This window comes from Chamaea fasciata, unplaced genomic scaffold, assembly GCF_029207755.1.
Source record: "Chamaea fasciata isolate MVZ Bird 193981 ecotype frontalis unplaced genomic scaffold, bChaFas1.0.hap1 SCAF_15, whole genome shotgun sequence".
In the NCBI taxonomy this organism is placed as follows: Eukaryota; Metazoa; Chordata; class Aves; order Passeriformes; family Sylviidae; genus Chamaea; species Chamaea fasciata.
The window spans coordinates 1,162,086-1,169,547 of NW_027094100.1; the positions used below are offsets into that span (position 1 = coordinate 1,162,086).

The 7,462-nt window shown below is 54.6% G+C and overlaps 1 long non-coding RNA gene across 1 annotated transcript; it reads right to left on the reverse strand.

The window, feature by feature from the left end:
- Nucleotides 1-2,064: 2,064 nt before the first annotated feature.
- On the reverse strand, nucleotides 2,065-3,427 carry LOC136297458 (uncharacterized). Its single transcript, XR_010723170.1, has 2 exons — nucleotides 3,256-3,427; nucleotides 2,065-2,571 (listed from the first exon to the last, which is right to left on the reverse strand). It is a non-coding gene; the product is annotated as an uncharacterized lncRNA (long non-coding RNA).
- Between the last annotated feature and the right edge of the window lie 4,035 nt (nucleotides 3,428-7,462).

The window sequence follows — 7,462 nt, forward strand, 5'->3', positions numbered from 1 at the left end:
CAAATCCTGGCACCAAAAATCACCCCACAGCCACCAAACCACGACCAAACTGCAAAGCTGGTGGGGCAACTCCGGCCTCAAGAGCAAGGAAGCATCTCCTCTTCTGCCAGGAAGAACGAAGGTGACACAAACCTTGAACCTGAGGAGGAGGGAGCCCATTCCTGCCGCTCATCTGGAGCAATTAATCACATGCGTAACGAGGATGGGAAACCCAGGAGCTGGGCGTGGAGGGGCAGCATGGAGCCCGCTGGGGGGTGGGGGCAGGTGCAGGGAGAGGCAGTGACTCCATCCCCTCACAGCTGGTGGCTGCAGACCATGGCCCAGACCCACCTGTGAGCCCAGGACAGCTGGGCTGAGCCCCCAAGAGTGGACCCAGACCATGGTGTCCCCAGCAGCCCACTAAGGAGATGCTGCAGCGCAGCACCAAAGTGATGCTGGGCATCATTAGGGAAATTTTCTTCTCATGCTACAACAGAAGCAGAGCTCAGACCTCTTTTGCTCTTTTTTTTTCTTTTTTTTTTTTTTTTTTTAGTATCTTATCATCCAAGAGCTCATTAGGCAGGAATTCCTCATGCTGTTTATTTTCCATTTGTCCATATGTTCCCCACAAGCTCAGCCTCGTCTCTGTTTTAAGTTTATACTTAGCAGCGGTAATTGGAAAGGATGAACAAAGGCACGAAGGAAGGCAACACACACACACACAAACTGCCCAGATGTTTTGGATTCCTGCGTTTCCCCAAGAAGCAGGATCCTTAATGTTTTGATCGTGTCATCACAGCACAGAGCTGCAGTCCAGAGCACAACTGGCTCCTCTCTCCTGGACTCTTGGCCACTGAGACAGGAATTCCAAGCCACCACAAGCGACCCAAATCTGCTCATCCCACAAGCGAAAGTGAAAACCTGGGATGAGCCTGATTAGCACCGATGCCTGCAGTGGGCTTGGCTTTAGACTCTGAAACAGGACCAAGCCAAACTCCTCAATTCACACCACCTGCTCCTAATGAGGACCAAGACCACACCTGCCTCCCAAAGCATTATTTGAGCTGTTTGCAATTTCGGTCGTGCTTTTTTTCCCCCTTCAGTCTTATGCCAGTTAGAAATCAATTTAAACTTAACCAAAAGAAATCAGTTTTAATAACGACAGGACAAAGAGAAATGGTCTCAAGCCGAGAAGAAGGCAGATTTAGGTTAAGTGTCAGGAAGGAATCCTTCCCTGTGAGGGTGGGCAGGCCCTGGCACAGGTTCCCAGAGCAGCTGTGGCTGCCCCTGGATCCCTGGCAGTGCCCAAGGCCAGGTTGGATGGGGCTTGGAGCAGCCTGGGACAGTGGGAGGTGTCCCTGCCCATGGCAGGAGGTGGAATGGGGTGAGTTTTAAGGTCCCTTCCAACCCAAACCAGGCTGGGATTCTACACAACACAAAACATAGCTTTGCACTGGTTAAATTAAAGTGGTCTGTGCTTGCTTGCAAATAAGGCCTTGGTTTTCAACACAGCTATTGCAAAACTCTTGGGACAACACTGAGATACTCCACAGAATGGAAAGAATTAAAATAAGAAATCCCAGCAGTTGTGCAGGGTCCAAGGAGCCACGGACAGTCTTGAGGCTCCCACTCTCCATCTTCCCTCCCAAGCAGAACACAGAGTGAGAACAGGACAGAAGATTAATGAGAGGAAAAACTGTGACCACAGCAAATAGAGTGACTCATGCCCACTTCGTGGTCTTCATTTCTAATCTAGGATAGTAATTTACTGCAGGACCAGATTAAACGTATTTCTCCTCCCGCTGAGCCTGTGGCCGTGGGGATGCAGCAGCCCACACTGGGGGCACTGGCCACTGCCTGGATGAAGCCAGCCTCAAAATAATCCAAGCTCTGCCTCAGCCCTGCACCAGGAGCACAGACCGGGGGAAGGAAAAGTAGCACACGGCAAAGAAATCCCTCCTGCTCCCGTTGGTTCTGGAAGGAAGCAGAGTCCTCCAAATGCCACCTCTGCAGGCTGGCAGGAATCAGCTGGATCCTGGGAACTAATTAAAGGGAGAGCACTAAAAGCAGACTAAAGACTGGAAATCATGTTCTAAACTCGCATTAGGATCGGAAGGGGAACTTCCCAATTTGATGGCAGAGAGCAATTTACTTCAATTAGCAGGGACATAACCGGAGCAGTTGCTTAATAGAAGCATTGCGTCTCCAAAAAAAAAAAAATGCAGCTCCCTTAATTGCATCCCTCGGCACTTTGGAGCTTCCACAGCCTGCTTTCGGTGAGCTGGGGTGAAAGAACCCCTTGGTTCTGCCTTTTCAAACCTCCTGCCGGGGTTTGAGCCCTGTCCCAACGCAGAGGGCACACACTGGACCAAGGAGGAGACGGCCGAGGGGAAAAGCAGCAGGAAGAGCCTTTCCCTGCCTCCTCCCGGCTCAGCCCTGCCTGCTCTCTCCCGCTGGCAGCTGGCTCAGGCTCTGCCAACGTATGGATGAGTCATTCCCAGCAGCTTCAGGAAGTTCGGGCCTGTAAAGTGCTTCTTCCTCTCTATTTCCAGCTGGGAGCTTCGGGGTGACGGATCCGGGTCTGATCAAAGCCTGTCACAAAACAGCAGCGCCAAGGACAAGGGGCTCTGGCAGCGCTCACACCTGTCCCCGCTTCCCAGCGCCAGCTTTAGCCCCAGCGGTTTGGGGTCACTTTATGTCCTTTGAGACACAGACTGAGAGGGCTGTAGAATTCCTCCAAGAATTGAGGAGCTGTTTTGCTCCAAACAGACTAAAACCAACAAAAGACACCGACACAAACACCCACACAAGGCAGGAATCAAGCACAAGGGACTAATCCAGAAGTGCCAGCGCGGAGTTCTGCATCCTAGGCCACAAGAAACCACACCCTTAGAGACATTTAAAACTGAAACACCTGCCCAGGCTGAGCTGTTGCCCCCGTGGGGACAGGTAACCCCCTTGGGGACCAGGCAGCCCCTTTAGGGCTGGGTAACCCTTGTCCACCAGGACACAGCGCCAGGATCTTTGCTTTCCAACCCCAACGTGACTTAACCAGTGCAAGGTCCAAGCCCCCACCTCTCTCCTCAGGGAACTGGAAGAGAATTTACCCTTCCAGGCCCTGTGGTCCCTCGGTGGCCAAACCCAGGTCCAATCCTGAAGCCAAGGGTCAGTCTGAGAAGGGACCTGTCCAGCTCCACCACCCGAACCTTGTTCCACCCGAAGGGACAAATCCCAGTGCTCCACGTGAGGAGGAGGATTGGTGCTGCTCTCACTCACCTCAGTGAGCTGGGAAAGCAACTCGGGCAAGTCCTCACACAAACTAGGAGCACATTCCGTGGCAAAGGATGGTGCTGGCACAGGCTTCAGCTCATCGGGGGTCCCAGAGCAGGGTTGGGGTGCAGAGGAGATAGGTTTTCCCCCAGAGAAAGCTCCCATGACCTACTGCAGGCACAGGAGCCCCAGAAATGAGAAAGCTGCACCCAGGGCTGGGGCTTTTGAGCACCACCAACCACTCTCAGCTGTGCGAGGGAGTGGGAAGTGATTGCAAACACATCCCAGCTGCCCTGGGAGCACCCCGGGCTCAGGTGGGGCGGCTGCAGCCGCTCCCTTCTCCCCGACCCTGCCAGCGCCCACAGCCAGCCTGGGACAGTGCAAGGTGTCCTGTGTGAAATGAAATGAGCTTTGAGGTCCCTCCCAACCCAAACCATTCTGTGATTTTTGGCTGCTCCAAGGGGCTGGGGTCCCATCTGCCGTGGCAGCGCTGCCCAGAGCCCTGGCAGAGCGGCCTCAGCTGCCCGTGCCGGCACAGGCGTGGGTGGGTTGGTGCGGGACAGCCGGAGCCCGGAGCTGTGTCTCCATCCCGACAGGGGAACTCGGCAAGTGGCAACCTCGGGCAAACCCCGGCTTCCCTCAGGGAACGGACCCTCCGAACAAAAGCCACGGGAACGCGCTCAGATCCCTTCAGCCGAGCCGCTGCAGTGCCGGGCCGGGGCTGCCAGGGAGGGGAGCGGGCACCAAGGTCCCCAAAACATGAAAACGACACAATCTGCACCCAAAGGTCCCCGGAGGGCGGGGGGGAGCCGGCCCCACGCTCCTGCCGCATCCCGGCCCTGCCGAGCTCGCCCTTTGCACATCTGCAACCCCTTCGCTTCCCTTTTTTTTTCTTTTCTTCTTTCTTTTCTCCTCCTCCCAGCTCACTTTAAAGGTCCAGCTTCGGGCGTAATTAGCGAAGCAGTTCGAGCGGCGAGGGCAGTGACCTCGGGCGGGGGCAGGAAGCGGCAGCCGTGGGTGGGCCGGGGGGGCACGCAGCCGCCGGGCGCCCAGCAATCGGCGCTGCCTGCGGAAAGCTCCTCGTCCAGCCCCGGCCTCCCTGGGTGCCCTCCTCCGCCCGGAGACAGCGCGTATTCTGCGGAAATCGCGACGCCGAGCTGCCGAGCTCCTGCCCCGTGCGCTGCGCTGGCGCTGCCGGCTCACGCGCAGGATGTCCCAGCCTTGCTCTGTCCCCGCAGCCCCAGCGACAACCCCGAATCCTTGGCCAAGGGCTTCCCCAGCGTCCGGCAGCCGTGGCCGTGGCGCTGTCCCCGCTGTCCCCGCTGTCCCTCAGCCGCAGCCCCGCGTCTCCACGCGGCTCTCTCCGAGCTCCCTTATCGCCAGCACGGCCTTTGCTGGTCACAGATTAGGGGCTGGAGCCGCTTGGATTTGTTTGATTTCTGCTGATGGTTATTAGGCAGAGGAAGTGCCAGAAGGGATTTTGACCTCGAGTTTAAACCTACTCCAATTAGAGCCACTGAGCCTTTAATTACCGCGCTCCGGCCGCTTTGGTTAAAGCAATAACAAAAACAAACAGAGAATCTGGTGGAAGATGGGCTTTTCTTCCCAAGGCTCCTCTGGGTTGCCACCTACTTTGTCCCTGCGCTGCGTGACCACGGGGCATCCTGGCCCACCAAGCCGCTCATGCTGCCTCCAGACGCGGAGGTGACACCACTCCGAGGGGACTCCCATGGGCAGGGGACACCCTGCCCTCCCCACTGCCCCTCACGCCACCCCCAGTGCCCCAGGGACGCTCCAGGGGTGATCCTCAGGTGCCCAGGTGGCTCCAGGCGAAAACACCCGAGGTCACAGTTCAGGGGCCCGTTAGAGCCCACTGAGGGGTGATGAATATTTTGGAAACACCGGTTTCTTACTTGGCAGAGCTTCTATTCAGTCGAATTTATTTTTTTTTTAAAGCAAGTCCAGAGTGCTCTTGTTCTTCGCTCCACTCAGCCCCGGGGTGTGGACCATGTTTCACCCCCTGGCACCGTGGCACTCACCGGCTCCCAGCACAGACCTTCCTGATGCTCCAGAGCCTGGCACAGATCCCTGCCTCTTGCTTTACTGTTATATTGACTGATATGAGGCTTTATTAACGTATTTTAAGCTTAGCAAAACAGGGTTTGTGTCCATGTAAGTACCGTGATTTAAAATTACTTTCTAGGATAAATCTTGTGATTAATTTTTTACTTTAAACAGTGACTTAATCCTTGTGCTCTGACAATTTCCTTCCCTGCCTGGCTTTTGTCCGTTTTACCCAAAAAATCTCAGAGAACAAAAAGTCAAGGGGAAATTCTTCTTCTAAGCAGCACCCAGGCCTGAGCTGAAGCGGGATGGGGTGACAGCCCAGCTGAGCAACCAGTTGGAGCAGTGAATGGATTTGGGCATTCCCAGGACCTGGGGGGAACATGAGACGCCCCCAGCACCACACTGTGGAGTGTTCTATGTGATGAGTAACAGGTATCAGCACTGAACCAGCCTTTGTAAACGTTCCGTGTTCGAGGAAGTTTTAATTGGGTTCCTTAATCCAGCTGCTGCCGGGTTCGGAGCATTGTGTGTATTTTCAAACACTTTGGGGTTTTTTCGCTCCCGTGGAAGCTGAGCCATCTTTTGAGCACAAGGCAATGCAAACAGGAGTAGGTGCAATGAAAACTGAACTCCGTGTAAAAAGGGATTTCCTCAGCCCCCGCCAGGCACGGGTTGGGCACACGGAGCCACAGCAGCCCCGGGATGAGCTCGGCCTGTTCCATTTTCTGGCCCTTTCGGCTCTTCTCTCCCAGCCCTGCTGCAGGATCTGGGGCCGTCCCCAGGGCCACCACACAGATCTGGGGAGAGCCCCATCCCACAGGAGAGGTCAGGCCAATGCAGCCCGTGAATCACTTCCACTGACGAAGCCACCGAAAATGAGTCAGCCCTTGGCTTTGTGTGGCCAAGGCACACAGGGGTTAATTCCCTGGAGTGTTTCTCTGGTGAGAAAGGACTTCTGCAGTAAAGCCAAAAGGTTTAGAGAAATCACTCCTAAATTCAGCAATATTTATTGACTTCGTGTGCGTGTAACTGTATTACCCAGAGCAAGAGGAGAGGGGAAACGTCCAGTTTAAGAACCTGGGAGATCTTCAGTTGACTTGTTTTATTCCTCAGTGCAATCCTCTATTTCACATTATGCCATGGACAATTAGCACTGGGGTTTCAGCAGACAATATTTTCATTGGGGTTCCCACCAGAGCAGGCAGAAGGGCACAGACAATGGGCAGACCCCACTCCTTTCCTCCGGGGTGCTCCTACCGCTTACTACAGGCAGATCTGATTTCTTCCAGCACGTGCTGTTCTCCCTTCAGCTGAGCCTTCTCCCCTTGGGTTGCTTTTCTGTCTTTCATGGAAACTGGAAATCAGATCCCAAGATGTACTTCTTACTGGTTTGGGTAGAAGGGACCTTAAATCCCACCCAGTGCCACCCCTGCCATGGGCAGGGACTCCTTCCTTTGTCCAGGCTCCCTTCCCACCACAGCACAGCAGCTCTGCAGTCGTGTCTGCCCTCCACAGCACCCAAAGCCTCCATGCCCAGCCTGGCCAGAGGTATTTGCTCGGTCACTGCAGGTGACCACAGCCCTGCCACTTGTGTGAAGTGGCTGAGCTGTCGCAGAGCCAAAACAAGTATGTGAGCCTGGAGTCACACCAAACACAGCGGGGCTTCTCCAGACCCTGTCACCCACCCCGTGCTCCCAGAGCCTCTGTCTGTGCAGGAACGTGGAGCTGGAGGTGTCTGCAGCTTCAGGCCACCACAGGAGGAGGAACAGGAATGCCAAATATTCCAGTTCTCTGGATATCCAAGCCCAAATAAGGCCCAGATGCCAGGAGAGTAAACACGAGGCTCATCGACCAAGTTTGGGCAAATGTGATTCAGAGTTCCCCAATGCTGCAGATTTTGCCTTGTAGGATAAAATTCCTAATTCTGTGTGCATTTATCCCTGTTTAGAGAGGAATCTGTGGAACCTCTGTCCATCCCTGTCAGTCCCAAATGCTCGTTTGTGGGGACTGTACATTTGAGAAGTTCAGCCGTGAACCAAAACCATTTTCATGGGTCAGATTAAGTCATGAAACTACCAAAAAACCCAACAAATCCCCCCAAAATGGAATCACCATTTGCTGACAGGCTTGGTTACAAAGAAGACGG